The 21,870-nt window shown below is 42.9% G+C and overlaps 1 protein-coding gene across 2 annotated transcripts in view; it reads right to left on the bottom strand.

Moving 5' to 3' along the window:
* CSNK2A1 (casein kinase 2 alpha 1) overlaps positions 1-11,785 on the bottom strand; it is a 54,431-nt gene extending 42,646 nt beyond the window's left edge. For both annotated transcript variants that reach the window (XM_079128307.1, XM_079128308.1), the window contains exon 1: positions 11,652-11,785. The gene's annotated coding sequence lies outside the window, so the exon portion shown is untranslated. The remainder of the gene's footprint in view (positions 1-11,651) is intronic.
* Positions 11,786-21,870: the final 10,085 nt, after the last annotated feature.

Here is a 21,870-nt window from a genome sequence, read left to right as displayed (position 1 = left end):
TCAGTGGGTAGAGCAGCCCTGGGTTCAAACACTCACACAGCAAAACAACAACGCACAGATGAATTTCTTCACAAGTATCCAACTTTAAAACATTTAGTCTTAAAAACATCCTTGGAATCATACGTGAAAAGAGAACTATTTCATTAGAGATACCTGAAAATGGTCTCTTCTAAACCCGAAGCCAAGATTCAGATTAGTGATCCCTTGAATCTTAAAAACTGTTAAGACACCCAGTTACTGAACATTCTAAATCAGTGCTTTCAGCCTTTTTAAAAAGTCATGATACAAAGAAAAAAAAAAAAAAAATACTCTTTATATGGCACACTGATTAAGACTATGTGGATCTAAGAGCAAGTGGATACACTGTACCCCACACGAATGAACAGGTCTGAAAGGACCAGCATCCCATTTCATTTCAAACTCCCTTATAAGTACAGTGATTGAGAAATTCTGATTTATATAACTTGTGGAGATCCTGACCTGAACAGACAAAACCCATGCAGAAGAGGCTGAGAACACTATTTCATAATCCCATTTATTTCAACAGATATGCAATCACCTTGTACACTTCCAAGAATAGTCCAGAAACCCTATTAACAGGCTCTGGAAGGTCACCAGCACAAAACAACAATCACAAAGTAGACCTCCCCGCAGCTTGTAAGAGTAAATCAAAAGTAAACAGGATAATGGTAAAAGTACATATAAGATTAAATGAAGTTTTCCCACTTCCATGTAATTTTTTTGTGGTACTGAGCACTGAACCCAGGTCCTCATGCATATCAGTCAAGCACTCTTATCACTGAGCTGAATCCCCAACCCTTGTTTCATTTTATTGGGGGGTACTGGGAATTTAACCCAGAGGCACTTTACCACTGAGCCACATCCCCAGCCCTTTTTATTTTTTGTTTGAGACAGGGTCTCACTACATTGCTTAAGGCCTCTATAAATTGCTAAGGCTGGTCTTTTCCTGTCTTAATTTAAGGTGAGATGTTTAATGCTATTATTGGTAATCATGGCCAAGAGCACTTTCCCTCACCTATCAAACTAATACCATGTAAATAGTAAAGTTTTGCTTTGATTTATAAATTGGGAAAAAATATATATATAGCTCCAGAGGTTAACTACTCCCTGACAGTTTCCTGACTCTTTGACCTTCAAATTCCAAGACTGCAGGTGCACAATGAATTAAGAAAACAATCTGTTCAAAGCCAAGAGAATAAGCTGTTCCACCCCCTCCCCCGTCCTATTAAGGGTCTTTGAAATTTGGAATATATCTATAATAATACCTGAATTTATGACATATCTGCTTATGTGAACCTGCAGGATATTCAACTTTTAGGAGATAATGATCCTTCATACCACTGGGGCTTTGGGGCTTCTGTTTTTATTCCTACCTATGAAGTATACCAAATTCTTATTTTAAAGGCCAATACATACAGTGTTTCTAACATAAACCAAGAGGTACGGCAAAATAAAATACATCAGTGTCTGGGCCCTGTGTGAATTTGATTTCACTACTTTTTTTTTTTTTTTTTTTGGTGGTGCTAGGGATTGAACCCAGGGTCGTGTGCATACCAACTGAGCTATATTCCCAGCCCCCATTTCTCTACTTTTAAGTCAGAAAAAGTATCAATGTTACAGGGATGACATAGCAACAATGGAAGGTTTTCCAATGAAGTGAGGTATTACCAAGCAGTTTGATTTGGAGTAACGTAGTTCTATCCTAAAATCTGAAGTTAGTGTTATCTTCTACAATACACAGTAAATGATAGGCAGAGAAATCATCATCTTATACTGTACCTTTTGATTAGGCAACACAAGCAAAATAAAGTCACAATATGAAACTATTCCAGGGCTGGGGTTGTGGCTCAGTGGTAGAGCACTTGCTTATCATGTGTGAAACACTGGGTTTGATTCTCAGCACCACGTATAAATAAATGAATAAAATAAAGGTCTATCAACAACTAAAAAAAATTAAAAAAAAAAAAAAGGGAAACTATTCCACTGGCCTAAACCAATGGAGCCAAAAGATAGAAAACTTTGAGACCTAGAGTAATCTAAAGCTAAATCCAGCTTTATGTCTATAATAATTACTGCTACCATATGAATGACTTTTAAAACAAGTATGATATGACATGCACACTTCCATTTTAGAAGTAAAAGTTTAGAAGTTAAAAAAACCTGCCCCAAATCACAGGATCACTAACTGATGAATGACACATTTGAACCTAGGTCTAAATCTTTTTTTTTTTTAAACCTAGATCTATTTTGAATTCTCAAGACCTAAACAAGTTCTTTCTAGTAAATTCAACACTATTTCCTTAATTTTGTAAAGTGATTTATTAACAAACTACCCAAAATACTATAATGAGTTGCTTTAAACTGAAGGCAAGGAGCAGGGGATGAGGCAAGTTTCACCAATCAAGGTTCTTCATTTATTCTCTTATCTGAATAGGCTGGTCACCAAGTCACAAATGTATAAAATAAAAGATGGAAAAGCTTTTTTCTGTGTGACTGCCAAGGTGGACAGGGGAAAGAATGCTAGCTGGGTGGAAGATCTATGGGCCTTGGTGTTGAGTTCTTTAAGGTGCAACAAATTCTATGCATTTTTAAGATGTATGATGATCATCCTGGTAAAAGTATTCCAAAAACTGTCATACAGATAGGTTGTGCAAAAATTACTAGGATCACAACTACATGTAACAAGAGCATATAGGTAGCTACAAATAAATGCCAAAGTCCTCAGCTGCAGTTTCTGAAGATTCACTGCCATAAGTGTGACAAGCAACATTTTGGAAGGAGAAATGAACTGGTCAGACACAGATGAACATAAGCAAATGATGAAAATATTTGATTTGACAGTGATAATCTCACAATAAATTATGTAGAAAAACACATTTTTCTGTCATGTATAACTAATTAGAAGAAATTAAAAAGTTAAATAAAAAAAAAGAAAAAATGCATTTTTGAATACTTACTATTTTAAATGCCAGGCAATAAAGTCTATTTTTATTTTTTTAAAAAGGATGGGAGAATATCTCCAGTATAAATGGTTATTTGTAGTTATTCAATATAATCATAAATACACACTTTATAGGTACTAATAAAGGTAAGTTCCTGCTCCAAGAAGTTTATAACTTAAAAATACAGAGCAAGGCTAGGAATGTAGTGCAATGGTAGAGCACATGCTTAGCAGAGTCCCTGGGTTTAATCACCCATGCACACACACACACAAAACCCAAAACAACAACCAGAGAAAACAAAACAAAGTGGATTATCTGAGTGAGCAAGACATAGAGAAGATGTTAATGCAGGAAGTTCTCCTGCAAACCTACCCCTATCACATGATACTCAGGCAATTCCCAAATCTCAACTAAAGTACCACTGAAAATAATTTCTGACCCTACATCTATAGGTGAGCAAATCTAGGACTCTTCCTGAGCTTGAGACAGGAACTTCTCTATTTAGAATCATCAAGACTAGTAAACCCTCTGGCAATATACATAGTACCTGAGTAAATGAGGCAAGCTACACTGGTCCTTGAATTACATACTGATCCACCCCTAAGAAGCAATTCAGTACTTCACCCACCTGACAGGCCTCACCAGAAACAGGAAGTACAAGTCAAAAGTCTCATTAAAACTAAGAATGCTAGTGCAGACCATATAGCCCAAAACTAAGAATGCTTGGCAGCAGAAAGTGAAAATAAAGAGCAAAGAACAGCAGCATCAGCAATAAACACAGTGTCTTCAAGGACAGGGAAGGGAAAGAAAATACCAGTCAGGTCAGGCATTTTATAAATTATCTCCTTTAATCCTCACAGTAATCTGAGATGATAATTAGCTGGTGCTTTTATTATTAATCTTCATAAGAATCCTGAGATAGGAACTACTAAACCCCATTTTACAGATGAAGAAACAAGGTTAATAAGTTAATGAGGTAGTGATGAGAAAATCCAGGCTTAAGGGAGGTTAAGTGATCTTCACCCAACTCTTGCTTCTTTCCACTATCCTGCTGCCTTCTACTACCCACCAGCTATCTCAGTTAATTTGCAATTCATTCTCACCCTCATCCCCTAATTTCTGTAGCTGTTTTAGAAAGTATAGCTTATAGCTAAAACACAAAGTAAATAGGAGTTTTCATTGAGACAACACCTTGGAATGTTACTAGGTTGTGGCATAATATATCTGACAAAATGTCAACTGTGTGAGCTTGAGGGGAGGGACAATCCGGAGATCCTTTGCACAGTTACCTGCAAGATATGTAGAAGGCATTTGGGAGAAGCTGAATGAACATCTTTTGACTGGTTATAAATCCAACAGCCAACAATGGTTATTTTGTACCATTTTTTAAAGAAAATAATTTACCCATTTGTTTTTAACAGGGTGGTTTACTTAAAATTTACAGAACATTAGAGAGATAGCTAAACTGAGAAATGCCCATTCGTCATAACTTTAGAAAAATTCCAAGTGTTCACTATTCCAAGCAAACTAAAATGTTTCAGCTAATAAAAAACTGTCAAAAAACCCCTAAGACCAGAAAGTGTAAAAAGAACAGCCAATATAAAGGCATTGAAGACGAGAAGCATACAAAATTGTAAAGATTAATTTTATCCTGGTATTTAAATCCAAAACTCTCATTTTAGATAACAAAAAATTTTCTAAGAAAACATTATCATCACTAATGTAAAAAAAAAAAAAAAAAAAAGCGCTTTCCCACAATAGCAACTGTTGCTAAGTAGGTTTTTTTATGCCTAAAGCTGAAAGATACAGAATTTGTAGGAACCAGTAAAATGCCACTCCTAGCTTTACCTTGTGATACTATGAAGTCTTTCACCCTAAACTTTTTAAAAGGCTCAATCCTTGATTCCTGTTTAAAAAAGATATATATGTACATATTACGTGTGTGTGTGTGTGTGTGTGTGTGTGTGTACAACAAAGTTTGCTGAATTCTACTCTGAAGCACACGGAAACAGTTTCAAGAGAACTACCCATTGTCTTTAAACCCAAATATATCCTTTGTTACAATGTCAGCAGCCACTTTTCCTTAATAATCCTAGGGGAATTTCTTCATTTGAAAAGCTGGCTGGCCTAGATTTCTATTAAGAAACAACTAAATTATATGCTACTTTTGAAATTATTCATCTTAGGAGCCCAGAGAAATTTAGATGTAAGAACACAATAATATTCTTGTGAAACAAACTTGGCCCAGGTCACCCAGTAAATTGTGACAGACCAAGGATCAAATCCAGTTTCTCATTAAATCAAGTATTATAAGCATTATTTATTATTACCTGAAAATGCTAAGCCCTTACCTCACTCAATGGCAAATCATATCAGTTTTCATCAGTTTCTGAACTCATACAAATTGTACTATTTATGCAAAAGTTGCCATACAGTTGTCAAAACAGTTATCATAAATGTAATAAACAGTTAACATTTTGGAGGCACTTACTATGTTAGGTACTATATTAAATGTGCTATATATATATTATCTCCATTAATCCTTACAATGACCCTATGAAAAAACAGGCAGAGAAAATAACAGGCTTAGGTAATGTTTTTAAAAAGTGAGCCAGGTATGGTAGCACACACCTGTAATCTCATTTCCCCCATGCTCTGTCCAAAGTCTAGTTAGACCACATTTTATGAATTTAATCAACAGGATACTATTAAAGAACAAAAACAAAAGATCTTTCTTAAAAGAAACTCAGCAAGGCACAATGGTGTGTGCCTGAAAACCCAGCAACTGAGCAGGCTGAGGGAAGACAGCAAATTCAAGGCCAGCCTAAGCAATTTAGCAAGACTCTCAGCAACACCTGACTCAAAACAAAAAGTCCTGGGGATGTTGCTCAGTGGTAAAGCATCCCCACATTCAATCCCCAGTACTAAAAAAATAAATAGGACAAAAAAATCTAGAAGCTCCATTTCGTAGTTATGTTTCCTAAATCAGACTTTTAACCTCAAAGGACAATGATACGGAGAAAAGATCTTACCACATTAAGTTGGGGTGGGGGTGGAAGATACAACAAATAGTTCAATGTATAACTGGTTTTTAATTCATAAAAACATATCACCCTTAAACAATATCCTCTTAAACAATATCTTTAGGGCTGGGGATATAGTTTAGTTCATAGAGTGCTTGCCTGTCAAGCACAAGGTCCTGGGTTCAATTCCCAGCACTCCAAAAAAAAAAAAAGTGTGTGTGTGTGTGTAAATAAATATAAAGAAAAGAAAAAATCTTTAAGTCATATATACTGACCGTTTAACCAAATAAGAAAACTAAGGAAGAAATTATGCTGTTTATACATTAAGTTTAATAGACATGGAAGAATCACCAATTTACAGAAATCCTACCAAAATGGCCAGAGCTCTAGAATCTAGATGACAATCTAGTCATCTATCTCCTTCAAACTGAATCTCAAGACAGTAATAGAATATTTAAACATCAAGGAAGAGGCTTCTATTCAACACCATTTTTCTGTGAAGTCTTGTGTGTGTGTGTGTGTGTGTGTGTGTGTGGTATCTGGGACTGAACTCAGGGGCATTTAACCACGAAGCCACATTCCCAGCCCCCTCACCCTTTATTTTTTATTTTGAGACAGGGCTATGCTAAATTGCTGAGGCTAGTGTTAAACTTGGGATATTCTCGCCTTGGCCTCACGCGTTGCTGGGATTCCAGGCATGTGCTGCCACACCTAGCTGTGAAGACTTTTAGACCGAAGTGTTTTGGGTTGCAAGATTCTGAAACAAACTCCATAAAACCTGGCATTAGCTCTCCCCTCTTTTTTTGTGGTAGCAGAGATTGAAACCAGGGGCACTCTACCACTGAGTTAACATCCCTAGCTCTTTTTGAAACAGGGTCTTGCCAAATTGCTGAGGCTGACCTTCAATTTGTTATCTTCGGCTTCCTGAATCACTGGGATTACAGGCATGCTCACCATCCCTGGTCCTGTTATTAGTTTTCGATTGTTGCTGTAACAAATTACTATAAATGAACAAGACAAATTTATTATCTGTTTCTATAGCCAGAGTTGGGTGGGCTTAGGTTAGGTGGGTCCTCTGTTGAGGGTTTTCCAAGACCAAAACCAAGGTATTATTCACTTTGATTCCAGCTGTATTCATCATTGGACGCTGTCCTGCTCATTTAGGTTGCTGGCTGAATTTAGTTCCTTGCGGTTGTAGGACTGAGGTCACCATTTCTTTGCTGCTGTTAACTAGGTCTGACCTTTGCTACTAGAGACTGCTACATTTTGTATATTTTTCATGTAGCCCCTCCAATGATGGCAGGCTGAGTCTTCCTCAGTTTCAAATCTCTTAATTTCTGTCCATTTCTCTGACTCTTTTAAGAGCACATGTGATTAGACTAGACCCACTGAGAAAATCCAAGATATCTTCCAATTTTATGATCCTTAAGCTTAAAAGTCCCTGTAAAGTTCTTTCTGCCACATAACATGTTCAGATTCCAGAGATTAAATACAAACATAGGGGTGAGAGCTGGGCGTAGTGTACTTCCTACCACCATCTACCCTCTGACATCCAGTCAAATCCTCCCAAATATAAAACACATTTATCTCAAGTTTCCCAAAGGTCTCATACCACTACAGCATCAACTCAAAGTCCAAAAATCTCATTTACAGCTTACCAATTCAAAAGTCCCAAATCTCATCCTTTAACTCAGGTATAGGAGATTGTGCATATAATAAAGTATAACACCTGGGGCATTATCTTTAAAAAAAGTTATCTGCTCCCAATATACTATAATGAGACAGGTATATAGGGTAACTTCACAGGCATTCTAGTTCAAATGACAATATATAAAGGGAAAGAGAGCCAGCCACACATTCAGTCATTCAGAGCAGGGGTTGTAGCTCAGTGGTAGCACAATTTCCTCCCACATGTGAGGCACTGGGCTTGATCCTAAGTACCACATAAAAATAAATAAATAAAATAAAGGTATTGTGTACATCTACAACTAAAGAAATATTTTAAAAAAAAAAAAAAAGAAGAAGAAGAAGAAAAAATGACTGGTGAAGTCATTTTAAAATTAATTCTATTTCATAGCCTGGGAAAAATCCTGAGTCTTTTAGCTCCACCCCTCTGGGCTCCTGGTTCCACCTCTGAGTCACCCTTCTTTTTTTATGAAAAGCAGCACATTCACGTGTAAGTATGTGAATAGTTTTCTCCACTTGTTTCCTGTCAGAATTTGTGAGGGTCTAACAGTTCTATTTAATTTCTTAATTTCTGTATCTTTTGATTGAAGACAGCATTGTTTCTGCTAGCATAAAATTATCAAGAATCTAGTGGGCTTTACATGAATTGCTCCCTTAGGAAGACATCCACAAATAAACTAGTCTGCACTTTCCACATTCTACTTGTCAGTCTTCTCAGTCAATATCTAGGTTTACCACTTACAATTTCTGCCTTCCACATAACCACAGGATACAATTTTACTAAGCTTATTTGCCACTCTGTCAGTTTCCAATAACAGGTACCTCACTTCTATCTGAACCCTTTCCAGGGGTCATTAACATTCAAATTACTACCAACTATCTGTTCTAGGTCTTTTCTACCATTCTCCTCAAAATTCTTCCAGACTCCACCCACAGTCAACTTCACTTTTAGGTAACAGTACCCCATTTCCAATACCAAAATCTATACTAGTGTTATCACTACTATAACAAATTACCACGAAGGTAATGACTTACAATCTTACGAGGTTATTAATTCACATACTGCAGGTTGCAAACTGGTAGGCTTGTCTAGATCTTCTGCTTAAGAGTTCTGAGGCCAAAATCAAGGTGCATGTGAAGCTGTATTCCTTGCTGGAAACTCTGGGGAAGAATGCACTTCACAGTTCATTAGGTATTGGCCAAATTCAGTTCCCATGGTTGTAGGGCTGAAGTTTCTATTTCTTCACTGGCTGTTACTAGAGGCTGCCCACGTTCCTTCTTATGCTTTCCATGTGACTTTTTAACAATTGCAAATGGAGTCCCTCTCATGCTTTAAATCTCTGGTTTTCCCTCATGCTCATTTGATTCCAGCTGGAGGAAGTTCTTTGAGCCTTAAAGGACTCATGTGATGAGGCAGAGCCTACCCAGAAAATGCAGAATAATTTTCTGATTTTAAGATTCTCATTTTGCAGTATTGGGGAATGCACCTAGGGTTCATACATGCCAGGCAAGTGCTCTATCAGTGAGTCACAATCTCAGACCCAAACCCACATTTTTTTATTTTGATACAGGGCCTCACAAAGTTGCCCAGGGTGACTTTGCACTAGCAATCCACCTGCCTCAGGCTAGTCAGTAGTTGGTATCACAGGTGTGTGCCACCATTGCCAAGCCCTACTTTAAGATTCTTAACCTCTGTTACATTTTCTATGTTTCTTTTTCCACGTAATGTAATGTATTTACAGATTCTGGGGATTAAAGTATGCATATCACGTGGGATAGGGGTATCATTCTACCTACTACAAACCCAAACCCTATCTAAGTCTTTAAACTCACTTTCTAAAGAAAACCTCAGGGCTGGAGAAGTGGTTCAGAGGTAAAGCATTTGTCTAGCATGAATGAGGCCCAGGGTTTGATCCTCTGCACAGCAAAAAATGAGACATCCTTTTAAGCAAATGTGACATAAAGATTTATGTTCAAAGATATTTTAAAAATAATAAAAACAAACTCTTATCCTGGAAGTGTGTGTGTGTGTAAGGTAACAGGAAAACTAGAAGCACCTTGTGGAAAAGAAGCTGCTGTTGGGCACGGTGGTGCATGCCTGTAATCCCAGCGGCTGGGGAGGCAAGGCAGGAGGATCTTGAGTTCAAACACAGTCACAACAAAAGTGAGGCACTGAGCAACTCAGTGAGACCCTGTCTCTAAATAAAATACAAAATAGGGCTGAAGATGTGGCTCAGTGGTTGAGTGCCCCTGAGTTCAATCCCTGGTACCCCACCCCCCAAAAGTAGTTGCCACCTGTTTCATTCTCCAACAGTATGGCAGTCCCCCCATAATTCAGAAATTAATACATGTTGCTCTTTAAATGTGTGCTCTGCTTTTCCTGTTCTCCACAACAGAGAACATAATTAGGCATGTGTGCTTTGTTGTTATTGCTTTTAAAGAAAAGTTGTCATGGGGTAACTTAACTTTGTAACCAAACGATAAAACCAATCTAAGTAAATATCCAATTTTCTTTCTTCAAGTCATATACCCTCTCCATTAACAAATGAAAGTCAACTATCTCAAAGTCATAGAAGGAGAAACCTGCTCTGGTAAGACTTCAGTAGGTGAACTTTTCAAAAGGATATGCAGAAGAACTAGTATTGATCCTGAACTTAAACCCCAAGTCTACCAACTCAGTTAAGTCAACTGATTCACAGGAACTACAAAGATAATTTCTGAAGTCAGATTTTTGACAATAAACTATCTGGACAGGAGAAACCCCAAAGATACCAGCTACACCCTTTAATAACAGGGCCGGGTAAGATCTATTAAGTACTTACTGCCTTCCAGGCACTGTAGTAAGCACTTGATACAAATTATCTAATTTACTCCTTGCTATAAATTTGAGCTAGGATGTATCATCCACATTTTATAGACAGGAAAACTGAGGCTTACAGAGGCCCTGATACCTGAGAACCTAGGAAGTCTAGTTCTGAAGCACTGGCCTACACTGCCACTCCTTACAAAGAATGAGGTCTTCAGCTCTCGGAAAAATCTTCCCTTCCTAGTTTTATTTTTATTTCCCCTCTCCCAGGTCCCCTGCTCATACAATATAGCAGTTGAAAGGTAATCAAGTCTTCCTAAGTAACTTGTCACCTCCTTTTCAGAACTCTTTCCCTTCCCACAAAAGCAAAAGCCACAAAGCAATTCCCCTGACTCTGACTTTGCTTCCCCAAAACAAACTACAGAAGCTCCACCCATCACCTGCCTAGCCTAGATGTTCCAACCCTGCAATAAACAAGAAACAAAATTTAAAAGTCCTACTCTTTCAAAAGGTCACCAACACAGGTCTACTCTTGGCCAACCCTTCATTTTACATACCTCTCCTTTTCCACCCAGGCTGGCAATTAGCCCTTAAGCCCAACTCCACCCGTTCTGCCCCACTGCATGGCTCCTTCTCCCTTTCTCCCCAGCAACCCGTCCAGGGTCCCCTCCACCTCGCACCCAGTTTGCAGGTGGGAAGCTCAGCCCCACCCAGAGGGACCCTAGGAAAGCCCTAACTCCAGCTGCCCCTCGCCCGGGTGGCTTCACGCCACCCTACCCAGCAGGCACCACTCCCTCGGCACCCTCCCCCACCATCCCCCGTGGCCCCACCCCTCAAGCTCCCTTCCCCCCGCGACCCCCACCTCCAAGTTGCCCCCTAGCCTCCGCCCAGTCCAGCACCTCTCTCTTGCAATAAACCGGAGTCCGACAGCGGTTTCCCACCCTCACGTCGGCCTCTGCGCCTAAGCCTCGCTTTCCACCCTTGGGGGTGGCCCCGGGCCTCCCCTACGGACTGCAGGGGCCTCGGCTGGTGTGTGTGTGTGGAGGGGGGCAGGGGAAGGCGACGGGGCTACTCGGGTGTCTGCTGGGAGCGTGGGAGGCGGTCGCGCCCGGCTGCCCCATCCTGGGCCCACCCCCAACCCCCAACGACCTCGCTTGGCGGCTCCCGTGGTACCTGTGGTGGAAGCGGCAGCGGCGGCGGCCGCTCTCCCCTCTCCTCACACAGACAATATGGCGGCGGCGGAGGAGGAGACACACGGCTCGGCCGCCAGCCGCAGGGACCAGAGCGAGGCTGCAGCCTCCGCTGCCGGAAGCGGAAGCCCCCTCCTGCCAGGAGGCGGGGCGGGACCGCTTCCGACTCCGCCCTCAGTGGAATCTGGCTGAGGGCGGCCATGCTGGGATGTCCTATTGTGTCCCGGGGGTGCGGTCCCATACTGAGGCGAAAAGTGGAATGGATTCTCAGTATAAATCATAATAACGAGGCTTCCAATGACTAAGCGCACTTTATCTGAGTACCCGTACTAACTGGCAAGAGAGAGGAGCACGGACTTCCCACTACGCGTACGATTGGTCTGTTCCCAGTGAAGATGGCGGTCCCCACGTTTCCTGCACTTTGCCCAGCTGGCGAGTCCCACCAGCCTACGAGTCGCCCCTCCTTTTTGGAAAAGAAGCCTGCGCGACCTGCAGAGCTGGAGAACGAAGCATCCTGGGAGCTGAAGTCTCTCCTGCTCGGACCTCTCGTCTAGGATTAGGGTTCCAACTGAGCTTTTTTTCTGCTCCAACTTCGAGTTTGAAACGAGTGAACGAAAGTTGGGTCTCAGAATGGGCGTGGCGCAGCAGGCCGGGAAGTAAAGATAGTTACTAGAGACCCAGGCTCAATTCATTCCTCCTACAGGAATCCTACCTAGAGCTGCCCATTCAGAATACTATAGGGTGTTCTATCTTTCCATCTGTTCCCCCAACCCACCCGCACTTTCAGGCCCTGGCCACCTCTCCAAAACAGACACGGCATTTTCTACTGTGCAAACCTGATCATGGTCCCCTTGGTTAAAAAATCTCCGGTGATTCTCTTATACGCTGGACTCTTGCTTGACATTCAAGGCCCGCCACAATTTGCTCAAACTCCTCCTTTTTGTCACCTTCAGTGGCTCCCCTCTCAAATCCCTGATGCTTCCACCCACTGAAACTGCAAACAATTCCTGGAATTTGACTGTGTTGCTTCCCATCCTTTTCACTCGCACTTTTGTTGCTGTTACCTCAAGGACTGGATAACCTTTGTGTGTTCACCTATTTCGGGAGGCTTTTCCTCCAGGAATCTCTCTCGTGAGGTCCCCCAAACCCAGGCACTATCACTCAGCAGCTTGAGGTTCCTAGTCTGCTTCCTCCAACAGATTGTGAGCTCCCAGTGGACAGGGATGGGTCTCATGACGCCCTGTTCCCTGCAGGCCCTGCTGGAAGCTGATACATGTAAGTGTTGCTGAGAGGAATTCAAGTGTTAGCCTCACCTTTGGTAGGGCAGAAGTGTGAGGGCTGGAAGGAGGGCGAAGAGGCTGGGTTATTTCTGTAAGAGCCATATCCCCAGCTACTTCAGGGTATAAATGCCTGTTCCAGCAGTGGGCCTTTCTGCCCTCCCCACCCATCCTTTCAGTTTTTCAGCTGACTGGCACCTCTGAGCTCAGAGAGACAGAGTGGGAATGGCGGTGGCTTGCAGCCTACAATGATGACCTCAGAGAGGTGACCATGACTTTCTGGACCTCATCTACCAGTCAGGTCTGTGGGATTTAATCCCAAAGGCCTCAGTTTCTATAAATTGATCTCTGGGTGCCTGCAAGCCAGCCATTCCTCTTTCCCAGGTCTCAGTTTTCCCTCCTGTGGACTGAAAATCTTATACTAGGTGATTCCAAGTTCTCTGTGAAACCCTCTTCCAGGAAATGACTGCCCTTCCTCTTACCTCTTGGACTATGGCTTCCTCTTCCCAACTTTTATTCATGTTTGTTTAACTCAGTTATTAATTACTTGCTACAAGCCAGACACTGTGCTAGGTGTTAGGCCCTAGACATGTGGTACGAGCAGGACAGATACCAGTTCCTCACTGGTGGAGTTCCTCTGCTAAAGTGAGAAACAAACAGGGCCCAGGTAAACAAATGAATCAACAGAGTAATTTCATGTAGCAATAAGTGCAAGGAAGAAAGAAGGTAAGTAGCTGTGAAACAGACTAAAAGCTTCAGATAGCTGAAAGTTCTGTGAAGGAAACAGATAAATCATTCTGAAATAGAGTACTCTTGCTTGAGTGGCTCAGAAGCTCCTGGGGGAAGGGAATAGTAAGTTCAAAGGTCACAAGGTAGGAAAGAGTTTGCTAAGTTTGAAGGGGGCCATGGTGACCGAAGCACTAGAAGTAAGGAGAAGAAGGATGGGGCATATGAAAGGGAGGTGGCCGGGGTATTCAGGTCATGGTCAGAAATCTGGGCTTTCATCTGAGTGAAGTCATCCTCTGCTTAACCCTCATCTCTTTCCAATGATCTCAGGTTCCCTTGCAGCATCCATTTTTCTCCCTAGTTCTGACTTAACCCATGACCTCATTCAGAGACCTCACCTGGGCATACATGTACATTCCTTCATACTCAAGTAGGACATAGTTGATGCCCAACTCCTGCCACTTTCCAGGCTATTCTGGCATAGGTTTATGGCCCAAAAGGCTCTTAGTCCCGTGTCCACCTCGTAGATTTAATACCCTTAATACTCTCCCTGACCCTTCAGGTTAGTCTTCCTTCAACACCAGCAGCAGCATTAGATAAGATGTTAGGAGGCCTTTCCCGGTACCACCCACTGAATTTTTATCTCACTTAATCCTCAGAGCAATTAGATGAGATAGGAACCAAAAGCATCCCACTATACCAACGAGGAAACGAGTTTAGCAGTGTTACAGGCCATGCCCATGGTCACATAGCAGAGATGGAGCCTGCATTCCTACCTAGGCCATTCGAGTCTCATTCACTGCACTAACAACCTAAGTGTATCAGCTTGCTTTTGCTGTTTAACAGGTCACCCCACAAAGTGGCTTCCAATGACAACCATTTATTTGTGTTTGTGTGCATTTGCAGAGAACAGCTCTTTTCTCTTCTACATGTCTTGAGGAGGGTTGCTCCTGTATTTGCAGTTAGCTAGCAGGTCAGTAACCTGACCTGTCCTGTGTGGCCTCATGTATGTGTCTGGCAATTGGCTGGGGCTTTTGGCTACAGCGGCTTGGTTCTCCACGTGGTTTCTTCTGTAAGCTAGCCTGAGCTTCCTCACATGATGGCCTCTGAAAGGAAGAGGCCCAAAGCAGCAAGGACTCTTGAGACGTAGGCTTAGAAGTGCTCTAGCGTCACTTTTGCAGCATTTTATTGATCAAACCAGCCACATGACACTGACCAGCTCAGGTTCAAGAAAACTAGAAATAGATTTCATCTCTTGATGAGGAAAACATCCAAGTCATATCACAGAGTCACATGTACCAGAAAGGATGAAATTGTTGTGGTCATATTTATAAACATTATATCACATTAAGTCAACGTAGGTATGAAACTGGTTACACAAATTATGGTACAGCTAAATATGGAGCTATTAGCTAGCAACAAGGGCTAATATTTTTGAGCACTTAATACATGTCAGACACTGCATAAGATACCTTAACACATTAACACATTTAATCCTCACAACAGCTATGCGAAGTAGGTACATTTTTAAAAATACTTTCTTTGATGTTGATAGACCTTTATTTTTATTCATTTATTTATATGTGGTGCTGAGAATCGAATCCAGTGTCTCACACATGAAGGCAAGCGCTCTGCCACTGAGCCACAACCCCAGCCCCAAGTTGGTACATTTTTATCCCCATTTTAAAGATGAAGCATCTCAAGTCTAAGAGAGTTTAAATGACTTGTCCAAGGTCATACAGTTAGCAAGTGACAAAGCCATTAAAAAGAATAAGGGCCGGGTACAGTGGTGCATGCCTATAATCCCAGTGGCTCAGGAGGCCAAGGCAGGGGATCGCAAGTTCAAAGCCAGCCTCAGCAAACATGAGGCGCTAAGCAACTCAGCAAAACTCTGTCTTTAAATAAAATACAAAAAAGGGCTGGGGATGTGGCTCAGTGGCTAAGCACCCCGGAGTTCAATCCCCAGTACCTAAAAAAGAAAGAAAAAGGAGGACAGCACTGTGTCCTGCCATGGAAGCTGACTCTGAAATACTGTTGCATAATAAAAAGCAGGAGTCAAGACAGTAGTTTGGTTGGTTGAAACACATTAAGCAATGGGTAGATGTGTATGTGTACTAGAGTCTTAGATAAGATTCAGGAAGGATTTACCACAAACTGTTAATGGAATTTATCTTTGAAGAGGGGGAAGAGGAGGGAACTTTTACTTTCAACTCATCTGTCTGCATTGCTTGAATTTTTTTTTATTAAAACTCATAAATTTACATAGGGCAATGTTGTTTGATTCATTCTGTTGTTTTTTCCCTCCCCCCCCACCCCTCCCACCCCTCTTTTCCCTCTATACAGTCCTTCCTTCCTCCATTCTTACCACCCTCCTTATCCCTAACCCTAAACCTAACCCTAACCCTAACGCTAACCCCTCCTGCTTGAATTTTTTATAGCAAACAAGAGTTTTTATTTCAACACTCCATAAAGATGAAAGTGTTTTAAAAATGTTCTTCAACTTGTCCCTTATCTCTGTCTTTTTCTATTTGTTTTTTACTTTTATTTATGTGTTTTTCCTTTTTTTTCTTTTGGCACCACCCAACTCGACCCCTTATCGCTGTTGACCTGAAGTTCCGTGCGGACCTCAGGCCCCGCCCCTTTCTGCGGTCGGCCCTGCGCACTGTTGCTGGAGGAAAGTTTACTTCCTAGGGTGTTCCTCTCTTGCCCAAGAGTTTTCAGTGGCATCATGTTGCCTGTAGAGAAGTTCCAAACCCTTTGGCCTGGTGAACAGGGTGTTTATAAATTAGACCCCAGTTTGATTGGATTCCAGCTCGGTTACTTACTTAGCAGTATAAACTTGCGTAAGTTATTTGACCTCTCTGAGCCTCAGTTTCCTTATCTGTTAAAAAATATGAAAGTGGGGTTGGGGATGTTGCTTAGCCGTAGAGCACCGCCTAGCATTCTTGAGGCTCTGAGTTCAATCCCCACCACATGCAGAGAGAAAAGAGAGAGAGAGAGAGGGAGAGAGAATATGAAAGAAAGAAAGGAAGGAAAGAAGGAAAAGAAATAGCATTACATGTCTGGAGGCAAACCAGATGCTGTAGTGGTGTCTGCCCTCTCCCCTAACCATGGGTGTTTGCTACTTCCATGCCCATTGATATTAGGCTTGGTCATGTGATTCACTTTGGCCAGCAGAATGTAGCTGCAAGTGATAATGTCCAAGTTGCAGCCTAGCCTTAAGAGGCTGCTCATGTTTTCAATTGCTCTCCATGGAGTTTCCTCTTCTGCCACGAAGCAGGGATTCTCCTTGGTGCATCACATCTTTTGAATCGGAGTACCAAAGACGCTGTAGGCAAGTCTGAGAGAATAGTTTTGTACTTTTTTTTATTTCAGTATGTGGTTTGTATTAAATTATAAATTGTAATTTTTCATGAGCTCCATCTCTTTTAAATGGAGAGAAACTAAACAAGTAGGAAGAGAATGCTCTGTCTCAATTTAAGAAAGCAGTAACTTCTATCTAAACCCCCCAGTATTAGATAGGAAGAACAGAAGACACAAGGAAAATACCTGAATCGGAGCCACCTCCAGCAGAGCCAAACCTGAAGGACAGGAGGTGAGACGGGGAGAAATCAATATTTGCTTCTGCGAGTAACAGAGCTTTGTGGGGGGATATGCAACATGATTATAGCAATAACTAAATGAGAGTCTCACCTCTTAGTGCTTTGTCAGGATTGAATGAATGAATACAGTAAATCCCTTACAAATATTCTGTCACACAGCAAAGGCTGTGAGTTGTTATTAGTGGGGGTACAACTGGGAACAAACAAAGACCCTGTTCCCGTGGATCTCATGTCAGGTGTGACGAGTTATGGAGGACGTGAAGAGGGTACGTCTGCTGTGGTGCAGTTTCCCACCGGGGTTAGAGGTGAAGCCTCACTGGGAGGGAGAAGCTTGAGCAAGGCCCGATGAGGCAGGGAACCGTGGGGGTGTATGGGAGAAGCCTATTCCAGACAGCGGGGACAGAGGACGGGCAAAGACAGGGTCATCCGGAAGTGGGCCATGCCTGACGGGGTTAAAGAGAAGATAGCTAAACTGAGGAGCAAGAAGAGGAAGGCAATGTCCTGAGACTCCTAAGGAGCTGGATCATACACAGCCTGTGGCCACTGTAAAGTTTCAGGCTTCTGCCCTGAATGAGATGGAAAGATGGGGGCTGGGAGGATTCTGACCAGAGGGAGGGTAGGCCCCCCCTTTTATTTATTTACTTTTTTTTTTTTTTTTTTTTTTTGCATTTTTACAAGCTCTATCCAGGAACTAAGGGTAGAATAAATGGAATGGGGACGAGGGCAGAAGCAGGGAGACCAGGAAAGAGGCTACAGCCATAATCCAGACAAGGGATGATGATGGTTTTAACCAAAGTTTGACTCTTGGGTCATTTTGGAAGTAAAGCCATGAGGATTTGCTGACAGCGGGGCATACGGCATCTGAAAGAAGCAAAGAATTGAAGATTACTCCAAAGGCTTTTGCCTGAGGAACTGGAAGAAGGGATTTGCCAATAAGTGGTGGGAACTCTAGGAAGAGACCATTTCGGAGGGGCGGGCAAGTGGGGGAGAGGGAATGAGCCATTCTACCTGGGACTGTTGAATTTGAGGTGACTGTCAAACTTCCAGGTCCAGCCCTGGACAGATGTTAGGTGTATGACTCAGCCTAGGAGAGAGGCCCTGGCCAGAGATGTGACTTTGGAAGTTGTTATATACTGAATCATATGCTGCAGTTCTAACCCTCCATGTGGCTGTATTTGGAGACAGGAGCTAAAAGTTAAATGAAGTTGTAAGTGTGGGGTACTAATCCACTAGGACTGGTGGAGCCCTGGGGCAGCGCCATCAGGAGACAAGGCTCCAGCAAGGGCACCTGGGAAGGAGCAGCCAGAGAGGCTCCTGGAACCCAGCAGAGGAAGTCACACAAGGAGCTGCTGAAAGGTTGGGGAAGATGAGAACGGAGGATTGATGTAGCAAAGTACGGGGCACTGTCACCTGGGCAGAAAAGAGTGTAGGCAGACTAGGGGAAGCAAAACTTAATTACAGTGGAATTAAGAGAGTAAGAAACGGGGGTGGGGGCATACACGCATCTGTCATTCCAGTGACTCAGGAGGCTGAGGCAGGAGGATCCCAAGTTTGAGGCCAGCTTCAGCCACTTACCAAGACCCTGTCTCCAAATAAAAAACATAAAAAGGGCTGAGGATGTGGCTCAGTGGTAGAGCGCCCCTGGCTTCAATCGCCAGTACTGCAAAAAAAAAAAAAAAAAAAAAAAGTGAAGGCAGACAAAATGAAAAAGCATGGAAGGAAGGAAAAACTCTTTTAAAGAGTAGAAAGTAAAATAAAAAATATAGAGGAATAGAGGTTATAAAATTGCCACTTGGCAACCACTAAGGTACTAACCATTTCAGAAAAGAATCACTAATGGATGCTGTAGAAGTGGATTAAAGTTTGATGAGAAACAGGACAGGACATTTGCAGTCTTAAAGCATCTCTCCACAAGGCACTTACCCATTACAGGGTTAAAACGGTGGAGAAGCCCAGCAGACACATCACCCAAGTGGCCTTAGTGGACGCCATTAATAATGGGGCAAATCAACATTGCATGTCCCCTGGGATGAGGCGCTAAGAGGCACTTGCCATCACTTCAGTGGTGTTTCTGCCGAAAATGTGTAAGTGACTCATGAGGAAGCATTAGACACACCGTAAGTGGGGGGCGTTTCTGCAAAATCACTGGCCGGCACTTTTGAAAAATATTGAGCTCACTGGGCAGGGTGGTGCATGTCTGTAATCCCAGTGACTCAGGAGGCTGAGGCAGGAGAATCACAAGTTTGAGGCCAACCTCAGCAACTTATTGAGACCCTGTCTCAAAATAAAAATTTTTTAAAAGGGCTGGGGATGTAGCTCAATGGTTAAGCACCCCTGGTTTCAATCCTCAGTACCAACACACACACACACACACACACACACACACACACACACAAGCATGCACACAGATATAGATATGTTAAACTTATGAAATACAAAGAATAAGGTATAGTTCTATTAAGGAAACTAAAGAGCTACAAATAATGCAAGGCCATGGACCAGTAAAAAATCATCTCCACTTGCTATGAAAGATGTTAATGGGATAGCTAGTGAAATCTGAATAGGGTCTATAGATCAGATAATGGTTTTGCATCAGTATAAAACTTCCTGATTTGGGTTACTATAAGGGAATGCCCTTGATTTTAGGAAATACCCACTGGTTTTTAAGGATAAGAGGGAATTATATTGGCCACTTACTGTAGAAGTTCAAGTTCAGGGAGGAAGGATAAATCAAAGGTAGTAAAATCTGGGTGGTGGGTATTTGAGTGTTCTTTGTACCATTTCATAACTTTTCTGTGAATGACATGCTATCAAAGCCAAGTCTACGAAGAATGGAAAGGGTGGGAGTAGAGTCAATGAGGCAGTGAGTCCCAGAGAAGTTTTTGAGGAGTTTTGTTGTGGGACTGAGGGTGGTTTGGCACATGGATAGCAAAGTGAGACCAAGAGAAGTTTTGTTTTTTGGTGTTTTGTTTTTTTTCTTGTATCAGGGATTGAACCCAGGGGTGCTTAACCACTGAGTCCCATTCCCAGCCCTTTTTAATTTTTATTTAGAGACAGGGTCTTGCTGGTTGCTGAGGCTGGCTTTGAACTCGCAATCCTCCGGCCTCAGCCTCCTGAGTTGCTGGGATTACAGAGTGCGCCACTGCGCCTGGCCCAAGAGAAGTTTTCTGAATTAAGAAAATTAGTGCATTTTTATGCTGCTGAGAATGATTCAGTAAATTAAGAAATTGATTGCACAAAAGAGAGAGAAGAGAGTGGCTAGAATGAGTCCCTGGGGGAGAGGACGGACTCTGGGATGCGCGTTGTGGGAGGTCGACCTCAGAGCAGCGCAGGTGGTTCATCCGCGGTCAGAAGGCAGGGTAGAGGATTTCGGTACCAAAGTGGTAGGTGGGTGGCCGTGGAGTGGGAGCCCGTGGAAATGCTCTCGGGCTGCTACAGCCCCCCCACCCCCCTTCCCCAGTGAGTTTCAGCCAGAGAGGAGAAGGGGCGTCTCTGGAGTGTTCAGAAAAATGGCTTTCATTCACAGGGCTGGAAGTGACGAGGAAGACACGCGAAGGTTCAGAGATGTTTAGCGGCTTACTGAAGTTTGCACAGCTAGTGACTAGAGAGCTGGGCTCTGAGCCCAGGCAGTGTGGCTCAAAGCTTGTCCTCTCTCCAGCCTGACACACACTGGCTATGCCCAGCACGTAGCTTGGTGACAGGCGCGTGTGGCCTCATGCTGGCGAGCGAATAGATCGCATCAGAGACTTCCTCCCCCTTCCTCTTTCCCCCCAGTTTCTTCCTTCCCTTCGGCTGTCTTTGATGTCTGAGTCCACGTGGCCTCGACTCCTGCACGCAAGCCATTCACTGTGTCTTTTGAGCCGCAGGCATTGTGACTGCCACGCAGTCTGACTGTGGGTTGAAACCCCACAGACCCAGCGCTTCCTGTAATCGTAGCAGTAATGCTTCTTTGCTTTTCTAAAATGAAATTCATGAATAACATAACCCACTGACACACATTGCTTTCAACATAAACAACATCTTGGTTGTAATTTAAAAGAAAAGGAAGTGGAAGTAATTTAGAATAAATTAATATGTAAGTGTTCTGGCACAGATGTAAAAAACATCACCGAATAGTTGGGAGGGCCTGGCTCTGGAGCCACCGCGAAGCTGCAGGCCGGAGCTGGAGTGCCGCCTTGGCAACCCCAGCACCACGGCCCCACGCCTGCCACCAACGGGGACAATTCTGAGTAAAGTCCTGAACCAAATGCAAGCCTCCGTCTGTCCCCACCTGCTGTCCACCGGATGTTCCTGTCTCCCCCAAATCCAGTGTCAAAAAGGAATCCCCTGGTATTAGGTGGTTGGTGACGAGGGCGGAGCCCTCATCAATGGGCCCCAGAGAGCTCCCTGTCCCTTCCACCACGTGAGGCCACCTGGGAATCGAGAAGCCGGCTCTCCCCAAACACCAAATGGCCAGCTCCTCCCGTGGGGACTTCCGGCCTCCAGATCCGTGAGAATACAGTCTGTGGTGTACCAGCCACCTTGTCTGGGTAGTTTCTCACAGCGACCGGAATGGACCATGGCGTCCACTTATGCAGAGGCCCGTCCTGGCAGAGTG

The sequence above is a fragment of the Sciurus vulgaris genome, assembly GCF_902686455.1.
Source record: "Sciurus vulgaris genome assembly, chromosome: 2".
Lineage (NCBI taxonomy): Eukaryota > Metazoa > Chordata > Mammalia > Rodentia > Sciuridae > Sciurus > Sciurus vulgaris.
The sequence above is the reverse complement of the archived record's forward strand: the minus strand, read 5'-3'. Positions and strand labels throughout refer to the sequence as shown.